At 41.3% G+C, this 13,231-nt stretch overlaps 1 protein-coding gene and 1 long non-coding RNA gene across 5 annotated transcripts in view; one reads left to right on the forward strand and one right to left on the reverse strand.

Moving 5' to 3' along the window:
• EGFR (epidermal growth factor receptor) overlaps positions 1 to 13,231 on the forward strand; it is a 162,568-nt gene that overhangs the window by 63,464 nt on the left and 85,873 nt on the right. The gene's annotated exons all lie outside the window — the stretch shown is intronic.
• On the reverse strand, positions 5,301 to 10,492 carry LOC139827416 (uncharacterized). The gene is made up of 3 exons (XR_011737952.1): positions 10,367 to 10,492; positions 10,080 to 10,266; positions 5,301 to 5,592 (listed from the first exon to the last, which is right to left on the reverse strand). It is a non-coding gene; the product is annotated as an uncharacterized lncRNA (long non-coding RNA).

The raw sequence follows: 13,231 nt of genomic DNA on the forward strand, positions 1-13,231 counted from the left end.
AGCCTTTTTGGCAAGATGAAATGATATTTCTGTCCCAGAGTCCCACATCTTCCCCTCCTCCCAGCGTAACAGTACTAGTTTTATTCAGCTTTACAAGGTATGAACTATGTCCCTAGGGAATCTGGGCCCTTATATCTCTCATTGAAGCTTTCAGATACATTCGTGTACATTATTTCTCGATAACTGGGTCTGTGTTTTGTTTTGTGTGTTTGGCTTGGTTTTGTTGTTATTTTGTTTTGGTTTTTAGTTGGTTGATTTGGTTTTTGTTGTTTTTTTGTTTGGTGGGGTTTTTTGTTGTTGTTTTCAGGGTTGTTTTGCTTTGTTTTTATGCTGTTTCCTAGGAATAGATGTGCAAGGCACAATTGTTCAAGCTTTCTTAGTGGCCATCTCAGTTTGATGCTAAGAAGCAGGAGCGTTTCAGATTTATGCTCTCAACAATTTACAGATGTAGTTCTGTGCTCACGGGAAGCCCCAGCACAGAGTGTATTAAAGGACTATGGTGATGTTCTGCAGCCCTTCCTCTTGTGATTTCATATTCAGAAACTTATTTCAGGTTTTACATTTCTGTCCTGTTTCTTGGAATATATTTCCTTTTTCATCGTTCTGGTAATAGTATCACTTGGTGAAAAACTGGCATTGTGAGTCAGCTTCATTTGGTAGAATGATCCATGTAAAGCAACGATGATCCCTCTGAAAGAGGATAGCTTGCCACTGCTTCAGGGAGCTGAGGACAGGAAAAGGAAATGTGCTGATCAGATAGCTTGAAACAAGAAACTAGAGTAAAACTTAGTTGTTTTTTTTTTCCATTCATTCATTTTTGGCCAACTTCCTTAGTTATCCAGACTAATAGGACTCGATGGAATACTTTCTTTTCATTTAAATGAACATTGAACCAGAAAAATTTTATTAACCAGTTCAAACCTGTTTTCATACTTTTTTCCCTTTTGAAGTTACTTAAATGTAACAGTGTACTGTCAAGAGTACTCTTCTTGGTGCAATTAAAAGAAATTTCATTCTAAGTAATATAGATGCAAAGCTGCACAAAAGAAACCCACCTTACTCCCACAATCCTGGAGTGAGCATCCCTTGTTCAGGGAGGTCTAATTAAAAAAAGAACATGGAAGGTCTCTTCTTTTATATTTCTTACACTGAAATGCTTGCAACAAGAAGGTAGGAGTCTTGCTGCAAAGATCGTCTCTTTCCAAGGTTATCTTTTTTCAAATTTGCTTATGCCTTCTCTTTGTGGTGACACTCTCAATTCAAAACACCTGTTGCAGTCATGATAGGAATATTCCTTCCAGGCTTGAATAAATGGACAGCTACCATCAAGGCAGCCTTTTCTGATAATCATTTACCATGTGATAACAGACATCAGCCCTTTGTGCTGCGCTTGGCCGTGGTAAATGATTTCATTTTTATGGAGGATTTCCATAAGATCCCTCTTCAGAGAAGGCGGTCAGATACAATACTTCAAAACGGCAGAGACAAAAGTCAAGGTTAGCCCTTAAGACAACTTTGATATATAATTGCAACTTCTGAGCCAAGACTGGTCACAACTGGTTTCTAGTGTGTTTACTGGTCTGGACCCATTTATTTTAGAACAGTCAATTTCTCAGAGCAGCCCTGATGAGCTCTGAGTAACACTGAAACCTTCAGTAGTAGCACAGGTCCTTGCTTTTCAAGGTGCAGCTGGCACCCATAGGTGAGGTTTCACCAACATCAGGCGTACACAGGAGTTGGTAGAACAATCTTGTTTCTTAGAAGACTTTATCAGCTAGCTCTTAGGAGGGAATTCACTGCAAGCCAAAAACCAAAGCCAATGTGCTGTATTGACTTGGTGCTATTCACCTTCACAGGGATGGGTCTCACCCCCTTCTAGGGGATCCCATGAATGCACTTGCAGAGTGCAGTCCTGTCCATACCACTGAAGTATCACAAGAGGAGCCATTTCACAACTGTTGTAGCAGTTTATTGCTACAACGTGTGCTACCCAAGCACTAGATGCTCCTCAGCATCCTGCAGCTTTTACGCAAGCATTTCTGGCTCCTCTGTTTTATCCCTGCTGCATGTCTGCAGCATATCAGCCAACTGCCTCATCATAGGTACCCTATGAGGTCTTCCAAACCACAGGTCTTTTTGAGGCTTGATTCAGATCTATAGGATGCAGGGGCAGGGCTTCTCACTAGCAAGCCTCAACTTCCTTTCTTTCTTCACCTATTTTGCGTGTAAGGGCTTTGGTTTCTCTGGAAAGGTTTGTTTTCCCCATGGAGTCCTGGTCAAGGTCAGTCATTAGGGCTTGGAGGAGTATGTCAGACCTTGAGTCATATCCGACACTGTCCTCATCTCTTGTTCCGCTGCTCATTTTAGGAGCTTTTGGAATTTCTTTCTTTTTGTTCAGGCTTCAAAGATGTCTGCCTTTTCGTACGTGAACCCTGTTGTTTATTTAATGACAGCCTTTCTGGGAACAAAAAAATTAAACAGCCACTAACCAGAAAAGAAATTGTTTATGATCACAAGGACTCCTGAACTGACTCTTTGGCATTCCTAGGAGGATGCTGAAACTGGAGGAAACAGCTTAGACTTTTCTTTAAGCCACTTAAAAGTAAACTAACATCACTTTTTCCAGTCCTGCAGAATAACTTTTCTACCTCTTAAAGTTTTGGATGAGCTCACAGCTGGTGAATGTTTTATGGTGCAGGCTTACTGAAATACAAGTGCAAAATTTGCATTTACTCTGGTTTTTTCTTTTTTTTTTTTTCCTTCTGGGTGTTCATTTTCCCATCCAGAGGCAGGTATTTTAAGAGGAACAATTTGAGGGAATATCAGAAAGGAGTTATGCAAAACTAAATAATGATTAAGAACTCTGCACCAGAAATCTTTTTAAGCATTATTTTCATCTCACCTGCCACAAGCTCAGTTTTACATTTCAGCAGCCCGCTCTTCTCACTGTCTCTCTCTCTCTCACCTTTCCGGTACCTTCATGTGGTCTCCTGGGTTTGGAGCTTCTCCCCCTCTATGGTTCTGGTTTTAAAACGTAAAACATATTCCCTGCTTGAGTGAGAAACAACATATTAAGGCCACTAGATCGAAATTGTGGTATTGAAGGGCTTGGTCTTTTTGTTTGGTCTTGTTTGTTTGTTTGTAATGTGTGTCTGTGTTAGCTGCGTATTTTCTGTTCAGTTCTGAGCGCACAGAGATCAGGCATCTCTGTCCACAGAGACTGTCTCCTTAGCTCCAGTTACAGACCAGTACTTCCCAGTTTGACATTGCTATTCAGTGGTCAACACCAGTCTGTGCGAGCCTGAAGCTGCTCAGAACCAAGGAGCAGGTACTAGGGTGTGAGGAGTTCTGCGCAGATCCAGCTGGTCCTTCCTCTGCCAAAAAGCTGGTTGCTCCCGGTGAGATTTTATACTGAAGGCTGCAGAAGAAAGGCTGTAAAGGGGATTTAGGGGGAAGGAGTTGGAAATGCATGTATAGGTAAAGAGAGTATGGAGCAGTGGGGAGCTGGGAAAGAACTGAAAACGTCCGCGTGAGTGGCTTAGACAAGAGCATGAAGACAACACGAAGTGTGGAAATAAGTGGAAAATACAGGCATGATCTGACAGCGGTAGCAGAGAGCAATAGTTAGCAAGTTCACATCGGTACAAAAGCTGTTGAGCAGATTTGGAGAGGTAAGTTGCATCACCTGAGAGGCAGCACAGTGAGGTGATCTTAGTTGCTCTATTTTGTAGCAACATTTGTGTAGACGGAGCAAGATGGGCAGCCAGAGTGGGAGCTCACAGCAGATGGGGAGCATCCGATGGACCAGGAGGAGGTGGAGACAAATGAAGTTTGTAATGGCTTGGGAGAGGAAGGTCAGCTGAGACTCTGGATCTAAGACACACCGTCTTCCAAATGTGGTGTTGAGTGATCTACTTCTCGTTGCTTTCACCTTAAAAGAGAACAGTGAATATAAACAACACAGGTTAGTGTTTTCATGACTGTCTGGAGCATCTGGTTTGAGCTTGAGGAATTGTAATTATATATCACTGGTGTCGACGCTTTCCTAATGAGTTCTAACAGCTTTAGCACACCAACAATATCAGGTGACTTCAGTCAGCAAAACCCTCTTTAAAGTTAAGTTCTGAAAGAATGAAATGTCTTTGTGCAGAAAGGTGAGGTATTGGAAGGATAAAGAAAGATAGGGAAGGGGCAGAATTTTTGCCCTTGACAGTCAGTTGTTTCAGTACCAAATCTGGGCAGGGCGTTATTCCCTCAAAAAGCCATCTTCTTTCCTCTCATTTTTACTTTTCAGATTCTTTGATTACCAAGGATGCTCCCATCTTTGCTTTGTTTGATCTTGTCGCTGCTTCCCAGGTGCAGAGATGCTGCCAGGGAGCTGCTGCTGGGGTGCTGCCGGCAGCACGGCGGGATGCGTCACCTTGCAGCCTGAGCAGCTGGCAACCCATGCCCAGCGCCTGTGCAAAATATGTGGCTTTTACGTCCCTCAGTAGAAACTTAAAGTTTGTTGGTTTTTTTTTCGTGTGAAAAGAGGATCCTCCTGGCTTTGGCTAAGCACACAGTGTGTGTTCTAAGTATCGGGGTGGTAAAAAAAAAAAAAGAACAAATTAAAAAAAAAAAAAAGAGAAAAAAGGAAGGAAGGAAACAACCAGAGTTTTCAGTCGACACACTGAGCTCTCATCCTTGTGTTTCCTTTCCTTCAGGCAGGAACAAGAACTGTCTCTGTTTTTTTGGTTTTTTTCCTAGGCCATTCAGGAAGTCTTACAGAGCAATAATAGCCCTGTTATCTAATGGTCAAAGTTTATTTAGGCTTTTTAGGCTTTCACTGCTTCCCCTGCCCACTTGAACCCTCCCCCTCACACACACCCCCCTCATGCAGTTTGCTGGGCTGCTCTAGCCGGAGCTCAATTTGACAGCCAAGTGGGGGGAGGGAAGCTGTTGCCTGCATGTCATTTCCATTACACTCACGCATATTGTCATCTGGAAACTTTTTGTTTTTTTTTTTTCCCCAGAGACAACAATAACAACAGGAAAAAAAATTACAACTATGGCAATAAAGCATCCTGCTTATCAGCAGAGCTTTAGGGACTGACCCCCATGAGAGACCCCTGAAGCATTACATGCATGCTTTAATCCAGCAGCACTGATAATTTTATACAATGTTGTTTGAAGAAGTCTTCACCATTAGGGTTGCCCAGAAATTACAGATACTAAATGCCTAATTTACTTGGGTATATTTCATGAACAGGAGAATCAGATAAGAGCAGAGCACTTTATTAATCATTGCAGAAACCCTTATCTTTTCCTTCCTTTCCTTTACTATGAAACATGCTGGCAATATTGTGATAAATTGAGATTACGCAGTGGATGATAAACCCCCAACAGCGTTTTGGTTGTTTTATTTGTTTAGAAGTTGTTAGTCAAGTGTTTCTGATGCTCAGAAGTAATAGTACATTGGGAAAAGAGCTGATGTGGACTGTGCCATACAGTAATAAATGCAGCAACACTGCACTGAGGGGAAAAAGCTAACATTCAATTATTTTACCAACTTCTCTTCAGACTCCACTTGTTGAACTGGGAGGATGCATGGATCTGAAACAGAAAAGACCAAGTCAGTAGTAGTTTGAAGCTGGTTAGCCTGCAGCCCTTCACCTTTTCCAGTCAATACAGCAAGCAGGTTTGTCTCTGAAGGTTGAGGAGTTATTGTATGCAATATCATGTACAATACTGAGAAAAGCCTCTAGGTTTCTTTTTCAGGAGTAGGGCTTAAAATCGGACATTACTAATCTGATTTTGATTGTTTTCTCATTATCCCTATGATATCTTCATGAGCTGAGAAGGTGGGCCTTGACTGGCGAATGATGCTCACCTTCCAGTAAGCAGTTCTCAGATAGTTATTCCCTTCCCAAGGTAATTCCCCTGTTTCCAGGCAGCAAGCGGATCAAATGCATGCATGGCTAGTCGCATCAAATTAAGAAAATTTCAGTGCAGTTTCTAAGTGAATCGCCGGGTCTTTTTAACTTTAAAAATAAAATCTAAGGGTGTTATTTTGTTAAGAGAATGCTACATTATAGAGCAAATTATAGTACAGCAGAACACCTATGGGCGTGTGACATTTACAGTAAAGTCAAGTAAGTGCATTATAGTGTGAGCTACACTTGTGATTAAAACATCAATTGGCACTTGAAAGAAATGTTCCCTTATGTGACATATGTGAAAGAAGAGATCCAGTTCACTCCTTCATGCTAAATCAGTGTCTTTGCAGAGCTACAGTTTCAACTCGTCTTCTGAATGCTGAGGTTTGTTTCTGTATTTGGTTTATCCTGTGAAAAGACTATTTGGTAAGGCAAATATTTAAAGGCTTCTGGTTCTGCTTTCTCTTTCTACAGAGGCAGTGAGTTGTTTGGAAGTTTAAATTGCATCTCTGGGCTCTCTTAAAAAAAAAAAAAAACATGGGATTGCAACATCTGTTTTGCAGCGTTGTATTAAAGGTAGTAATCATCCTGTGGCATTAGCAAGCCAAAGAATGAGGTGCATACTAAAAAAAAAAAAAAGCACAGGAATTGTCCTTTACATGTTTATTCTTCCTCAGTTTTTATTGAAGATGGCTAGGGCTGAGACTGCAAAGTTTCGCCAAGAGTTTTTCTCCTTGATTTCCATGTCCTGGCACCAAAGTGGGACGGCTGTGTCCTATCGTGCAGGCTGTTGGAAGTCATGGGGTAGGCACAGGTATGCTCTCAGCAGAGAGGGGTGCTGGTGCAAGGCTGTTGCAGGCTGACCCATCCTCTACTGTTGACAGCCAGCTGTACTGCCAGCCAGCAGCCTGCGCCTGCAGATGCACACCCGCTGGCTTCCATTGGTGTGGGCTGGGCCTAGGTTCATCCCAGTGATGCTGGCTGGCCTGTAGTGTGGGTGCGGGCAGGACTTTGTGGATTGTTCCCTCTTAGCCCTGTCTGGGTTTGGAGCAGAAATGGGAAAGTATGAAAGCTATTGCCAATAACATACCGTGAGTCCTCAAGCAGGTTTCCTGGAGATTACAGAGCATAATAATTTGGAGGGCGTGAATCAAGACTTCCTTAGCATCCCTTTCAGATAACCTGTGCGTTTGTTTTTGCTGTTCAGATATAACGGGGGTAATCCAGCCAGCCTGTAGGTGAGCCATTGCAAAGATTGTTGTGCATGAGGCAAATCACAGGATCTGCTTTTTGTCAGGGATTTGTGCTGCTTATTGTAGACAAAGAAGGAAGAGACAATGTTATCCATGTTATGGCAAATGGGAAGTAGAAAATAGTTGTGTAAACTTTGAACCCTGAATTTACATTCATGTTGAACAATTGATTTCTGTTGTTTTGGAGGTGTGTTTGGGATGACCAGTAGGACATTTTGGCCTGCAAAGGCATTGCCAGTATGAGTGCACACACATGCTAGCTCTTACTGCACGTAGGTACTGTTGTGCCAGCTGTGCAAGTCTGCAAAGCTCTACTAGACTTTGTTCTTTGTTTTTGTTTTTAGATAAAACACCCCAAATAAAGCTGGTGACTGCTGTTGTACTTCAACACTAATTAGATTGCTATTTGCCTAAAAAGTTTTGAAGGGGCTTTGTAAAAGCCAGGCAAAAATATCTCTTTCCTCTTCCCTTGTGTGCTCCAAATGAATCTGGAGTACGTCTGTCACCAGGAAGAAGCTTATACTGGGGCCCAGTGGGGTCTTCTCCTGCGCCGTGATCCTGAAGGAGAGGGGCTAGATAGCACCACTCCCAGGGTGCCCTGTCGCTTTATCATCACTGTGCCCAAAACCTAAGTGAGTTGCTGGGCTCTTGGGCATGTGGGAGTAGACTTTTTTCATCTTAAGGTAGCTTTAATGGTCTTAAAAACATGCGTAAATCATCTGTTAACTAAACTCATAGTGGAAATGTTTTGGAGGCTAGGAGGGATGTAAGGGTATGTAGAAAGAGCCTTCCTGGAGTTGCAGGATGTGAGAAGCAGTTCTTGAACCTTCTCTTTCTCCTCTATTGCTTCCAAAACCACCAGTAGTAAAGCCACTGCAGTCACAACTGCCACCATGTTACTCTTAGAGCGGTCTTGGCTTAAGCACATTCAGTTGCCATAGCAAATCTTCTTGTGTTCGTAAGTCATACCTTAGGACTCTTATAAATGTCCTCTATGTATACCCAAGGAGAATAAGGTGAGAGGCGTATTTTAGCAATCAAATGCAAACCCTGTCATTTATTAAATATGTTTCTCAAGTTAACGAGAGAACATGCTGTCCACAATACTCCCAGAGATGCCGCACACTTGAGAACTTTCCATACTGCAGGAGGAAAACATAATTCCTGCGGCTGTGTCCCAGGGGATGACGTCTGGTGATAACATTTATTTCTCTGGAACTTTTGTTTCTTTGCAGATGGCAGTAGCCATTGATGGAAAACAATATATTGGTACGGTATCAAACTGCACACCCACTTAGGACATAACTCATCCCGTCTGTTATGCAAGAATATTGTTAAGTTTCAGATGTCTTCTGGAAATGGCAAGCTTTAGACTTCAGGGAAGGTTCGGATTAATTTTGCTGAACCAGATGCGATGATGAAATTATATAAAATTCATGTATTCTTTTTGCTGTGGTCTAGTGATATTAACCGTGGCCATCTCCCAAGCATGAATTCTCAGCTCATTGTTTAGAGAACATAATTAATTTTTCAAAATGAATTAAGACTTCTAATGTAACTAGTGTTGAACTGCACACAAGAAGTTCTAGTCCAGGGTAAAAACCCTGGAATATTACCAGTGTAGTCCTGTATACTATAATGAACTCTCTAAGAGAGGCACCCAGCACAGTATTAACCAGGTAAGTTAAACAAAATGTGTACGGCTGCTCTTTAATAGAGCACTTGTCCTGTACATTTGTTTCATAGCTGATAAAGTTAGAAGAGCATTGGCAAATGTTTACCTTTGTCCATCTGCTCAGAGCATTTAAAAAACCCCTAAAACTACTTTTTTTTTTTGTGGAAATATTATGTGGAAATAACTCATCAGATAGAAACTCTAGATTATATAATGTTTGCTTAATACAAATAAAACCACTTTATTTACAAGGTGGACTGAGTGACATTTGACAGCACAGAATCCTTCCTGATGAATTGGGTGTTATCCACTTCCCGTATGAGTCTTTTAGTTTCATTTCATGGGGGTCAGAGTCTCATCTCACAGCAACTGCATTGAAGCTGCAGTCCAAGAATCCAAGATATTTGATAAACAGAGCAGAAAACAGTTCTGTGCTTTAACAAACTGATGAGAATTTAACTGTTAAGTCTAGTCATGGCCTTGGTTTAAGTCAACAGGAGATAAACCTGCAAAGCAAGGGTAGAAATGGACATTTAAAAGTTTCTAAGGTTTCTACTTTCTTTGATATCAGAGGGAGCTCTGAGGCCAGAGCTTACAAACCTTGTAATCTATACTTCATTTAATTTACTCACTGATGCTCAGAGGGCTATTTAAAACTTCCGAGTCAGGTGAATAAAGGCTTTCACAGATGACAAGTAGAACATAAAGTGCTTGAATGGTCCCTGAAAATTTGTTCAACGTAATTGCCTTTTCTTTCCATAACCTCATCCTTTTTTCTCATCCATCAGCCAATTACAAGTTTCTCCAAATTGTCTGGATGTTGAGGATTTTTCTTCCTTAACAAATGAACAGACTCACATTTTGAAATGAGATCTTAGATCAGTTATTCATATTGTTTCTGTTGTGTACTTTAATTGCATATGCTAACAGCCAGCATAACACAAATTGCAATCCCTTATGATCATACAATTACCTGAACAATCATATATTTAAATATTACAGTGGTGTTTTGATTCTCCCAACGGTGCACAAGATTGTTGTCACTTGCCATTGTTGCACCATCTTTTCTTGGTGTATTTATTATCTGTCATGTGTCTGTGTTAATGTGCTTTGGCATGTGCCTCACAAAAATACTTCTTCTTTAGAAATCCCGTTGCATGTGTAACTGTGCAAGGACCATCACGAGGATGCTGTACTTTGGATGATTTTGCTGATATAATGCATTAAGTTACTTACTTTTCATATGCATGCTTGCCTTGGCTCTGCTGATGTTTAGTACGAAGGTGGTGACAGGACCATGATGTTATCCCCTCCCAGACAATAGACTCCTCATGGACCAAATGCTCCCGAAGAGCAGGATGGATTGACGTACCAGTAGAAGAGCAGTGCATGTGCCAGTCATAGGGAAATTCTTCTCATGCCCCTGGAAAACAAGACTTTCATCTTAGTGGGTTTTCCCCTACACAGTTAATAATGAGATTAACATTTTTTCCCTTTCTTGAATTAAAATTCCACGTACTTACATGGGGCCCTGGTACTAAAGTGCTACTGAAGTGAATGGACAGGCTCCTGCTGATGCCCACAGAATCTGATGGAGCCCAACAGCAGAGCCAGCAGCAGGAGAGTGTCCAATGTTGGACGCACGTCTTGGCATTTGGGGGACATCTGAGGGAGGAGTCCCACCCAGGCGTCTGACCTCCTGATGGCTCTTTGCATCTCTTCTCCCACCGTCCATGGATCGAACTGTCAAGGACAACACTGGTCTCCTCCAGCTCCTGAAGGAGTGTGGGGGGAGTAACTCCTCTGTCTCCCTCCAGCTGGGCCGTGCAGCTGGAGTGATTTTGAAGCCAGTGGAGTTTCTTTCCTTTTAAGTTAGTCTATCTGGAAGAGGACTGGAATGTTAGAAAAGTGAAATGCATCTCATTAAGTGTGAGATTAAAACTGGTTTTGAAGACATTAAAAGAATCTTTTGGCATCTGATCTTTATTAAAAACTCTTTGTTCAAGCCCATGTTTTATTAAAAAAATATATTTGTGTATTAGTGTCTCAGAATTACACACATACTTTTCATTTGAGGAGCTGTATTCTTTTGCTTCCAAAATTTCCATTCATACAGAAAGAGAAGCATCAAGGAAAGAACACCTTCTCTTCCTAGAGTGCCATCCTTAGCTAAGGCTCACCAGATGCACACTGTTAGTAGAAGAACTAGTAGAGACAGAAAGTGTTGATCTGACAGCCATCCAAATAGCGTGTTTAGGTTTTTCTTTTAATTAAAATTGAAATACTTCCTTTTTACTGCCTTTGACTGGTATTTCTGCTGCTACACTTCTTTGCTCATAAGGTTAGGGGGATTTGTTTTTGTGTGGTTTAGGGTGTCTTACCTGTAAACCAGCAGCAAAATTGATGTGTGTCATAGACTTTTTAATGTTAAAAGTGGCTCTTAACATGATCCAGAATAACATAGATTATTTAGTTGCATCCAGATACTGCTGAAAGTGTTACTTCGTGGATTTTATCTTTCACTTCTCAGTGTTATTTTTGAGCACCAAGGACTCTGTGAGTGGTGGAATTAAAGAAACTTCTCTATTGATGTTTCCTGTGTTTCCTGGATATGATACCTCATCATGGCGACTCCAGTTGCCCTCCCTGTTGAGTTCCCCTTTTCCACCACTGCTGGCCTCCCCTTCCATGAACTGTAGCTCACAGCTTAGTGGGAGATCGTTCATTCAGCTTGCCCAGTGGTGGAGGAGTGGAAGAGTCAACTTCATGCTGATGCCCAGGAAGAAGACAGGTTACAGTTTTGACCCACAGTGCACCAAGGCCAATGGAAGTTTTTTCTGTTTTGGCTCCCTAAAGCCTTTGTTCACTAAATAACGGGCAGAGAAGTGAAAGACTGTCACGTGAAGCTGTCGTTTTTTTAAGCCTGTACTTTTATATGTTTTGTTATTACAGTAATAGAAGACATTATATAAAAGGTCACATGCAGCAAGGCTTGCACTCATGTTTGGTCTGGATGGGTGACATTGAGTGGAGACTGGTTTCTCCATAATCTTCACTGTTTTTTTGCTTGTTCTGGGCAAAATACAGGCAAGTAAACAAAAGCATCACATTGTCAAGTGCTCTGTGGTTTTGAGTGCCTTATTGGCTGAGGATTCAGATGGAGATGCTGAGGGCTGTTGCTTTCAGGTGCTCTTTCACATCCTTCAGATTGTGGTTAACATTTTTGGAAATCAGCATCTTGATAAATTCAAAGAACGAAGCCTCAAGTTGCGTGCCTAAAAAAAGGAAACCTCCCAGATGGTGACTGCAGTTGAAATTTTAAACATTAGAGAAGAGAGAGAAGGAGAAAACGTATAGCTGAAGATCTAGGAAAGAGCTCCAGGCTTAATCGTTGTTAGCTTTTCCAAATGCGTGCGAATCAGAATATGTGTGTTTATCCATGTAGCTGGAAAGAAAACTTTGCCACAGCTGAAAAAGTGATCTCTAGGTTTTATGCTTCTTTTGGACAATTCCTTTAAAAACAAACAAACCAACAAAAACTTCAGCTACTCAGGTTTTTATATTAATACCAGGTCTTCTTTCTTTAAGATTATTCTCTAAATGCCATTATTTGATATACAGCAAGAAAATCGCTGGGCAAATAACCAACGCTTTTTCATATTTATCTGGCAAATTTGATTTTTTTTTTTTGGTCTTTTGAGGCCTTTGGTGGGTTTTTATTTGCAGAGGACAGTGCAAAGAACAGTCAATATTTATTCTAGTCAGCTGATAAATAACTGGGTGATTCAGGGAAACTTAGTCAGAATACCCTTGTCACGGTCATTGCTGACGTCTGAGACAACACAAGTTTATTGCTCATTAGGTTTTTGCAGGAATCTCTGATAAAAACCTTAAACATAGTGAGAGCTCCTAATGTAGAGGCTGGGTGCATAGTACATGTGCAGAGAGTGTGCAATTGTAGAAATGGACAGAGATTTGCAATTAAGCTTAACCCACAGCACTTCCACTCACCAGAAAGGATTAGTTGTTTGTAAACTCCTGTGCTTTATAAGGACTGGGCACATAATTAACATCCTAGCTTTTTAATTATTCATATAGAAGGCTTCCCCTCCCTTTTGTATGGATTATTTTCTGTGCAGTCATGCAAGCAGAAAAGGTGGCGTGTTTCATATTTTCACTTAGTACGCTCTTTGGAAAAGGAAGTTTGGGAAATATTAGTGGAGCTTTTCTTTTTAACTAGCTGGAACTCTTCAACCAAGCTTTAACTGTTCCCTTGCCACTACCACAATCTCTTCCAGCCCTTTCCCGTTATCACCAACAGCCAGTACAGTCCAGTCTGACAGAGAAGCTGTTGCTGTCTGAAAAGTGTCCTCCTCTGAAGCTGCTTT

The sequence above is a fragment of the Patagioenas fasciata genome, chromosome 2 (assembly GCF_037038585.1).
Source record: "Patagioenas fasciata isolate bPatFas1 chromosome 2, bPatFas1.hap1, whole genome shotgun sequence".
NCBI lineage: Eukaryota > Metazoa > Chordata > Aves > Columbiformes > Columbidae > Patagioenas > Patagioenas fasciata.